This window comes from Rhinopithecus bieti, unplaced genomic scaffold, assembly GCF_001698545.2.
Source record: "Rhinopithecus bieti isolate Rb0 unplaced genomic scaffold, ASM169854v2 scaffold_48739, whole genome shotgun sequence".
Taxonomy (NCBI): domain Eukaryota; kingdom Metazoa; phylum Chordata; class Mammalia; order Primates; family Cercopithecidae; genus Rhinopithecus; species Rhinopithecus bieti.
Genome location: NW_016820251.1, coordinates 219,491 through 220,793, shown reverse-complemented (window position 1 = coordinate 220,793; position 1,303 = coordinate 219,491). Strand labels below are relative to the sequence as shown.

At 57.3% G+C, this 1,303-nt stretch overlaps 1 protein-coding gene across 12 annotated transcripts in view; it reads left to right on the top strand.

The window, feature by feature from the left end:
- The first annotated feature begins 594 nt into the window (after positions 1–594).
- CSNK1G3 (casein kinase 1 gamma 3) overlaps positions 595–1,303 on the top strand; it is a 106,341-nt gene continuing 105,632 nt past the window's right edge. For all 12 annotated transcript variants that reach the window (XM_017859740.1, XM_017859736.1, XM_017859733.1 and 9 more), the window contains exon 1: positions 595–1,194. The gene's annotated coding sequence lies outside the window, so the exon portion shown is untranslated. The remainder of the gene's footprint in view (positions 1,195–1,303) is intronic.

Genomic DNA, 1,303 nt, shown 5'->3' with positions numbered 1-1,303 from the left:
TCTACCAAAATGACTTATCTTCATCCCAGGGAACCAACTGCAAGAGGGAAAATGAAAGGAATGCCATATTCTTTCTACGTAGGCAGAGTGGACTTGAGTGCGGGTCAGAAACACTCATTTCAGTTTGTGCACTACAACTTGATGACTTGGGTGATGTTTGGCTTCTCAGAACTTTGGAAGGTGAATTTGAAAAACAGATAATACCACACTATATAATTCAGAGGATTACCTCAGCTTACAAACAGCAAATGAGATGCAAATGTGAGACATAATTCATATTTCTAAGCAGTTGGAGCCCTGATATAGCACTGGGGTTATAGAGAAGTTGGGGAAAATGTCAACCCAGTGATGTCATACTCCTAGGCCGGGCCCTAAGATTTTTTGGAACCTGGCGGGCTGAGCACAATAGGGAAAGCCTCAGCACCCTGACTTGGCACAATGGCACCCTTAAGGCCCTTTTCTCACTCAATTCTTAGTAGCTCTCCTAAAGCACGGGGGTGTTTTCTTCCAGTTCTCTGCGTAGACTTTGCTATGCCTCTCCGCCCACTGCCTCATCCAGAGAAACGCTCGCATCCACAACTGCTCCTCACTTTCCCTCACGCACGGCTCTAGGAAGAAGAGAAGAGGGCGCGGCTTAGGCTTTATATACCTTGCCAGCCAATGACCGCGCCGTCTCCTTTCCGGTCGGTGATCCGACCAATCCAAGAAGGCTGGTGCAATCTTCGGCTCTACTCGGCTCTTTTCGCTGATGCGGGCAGCTTGGGGGCCGCCGCAGCTAGAGAGACGCTTTCCTTTTTAATTTTTTTTCCATGTGTTCACTTCCGGGTCCGGCGTCGATCCGGATGCCCGAGGCAGAAGGATGTTTGACCTCCGGATAAGCGAGGCGCCGCTGTGCATTCATTCCCAGCTGCATCGGTGGCGACAGCAGAGGCTCGGGCGGCGACTCTCTGGCCAGCGGCGGCGGTAGGAGGCACCAGCAGCAGTGCAAGGACCGAATCCGAGCAGGGCTGCGTTACCTCTCTCGCTCCTTCCCCCCTACCTCGCTCGCTCGCTCCCTGCGTGGCTCGCTTTCCTCCTCCGGCCGCCGGCGGGTGTGATGTGCCGCCGTCGCTGCCCCCGCCGGCGCTGACTGACTGACTGGGGGCGCCGCCCGCGCCCGGGACCGACCCCGCTGCTCGCGGCCGCGCCTCTGAGGTAAAGCCCCCTGCGCGTTGGTGCTCGGCCGTCAGCCCCGGCCCGGTGGCTGCCTCGGCGCGGCCGCGACGCCCTCCCTCCCGGATGGGGCTGGGGTCTCTGGCGGGGT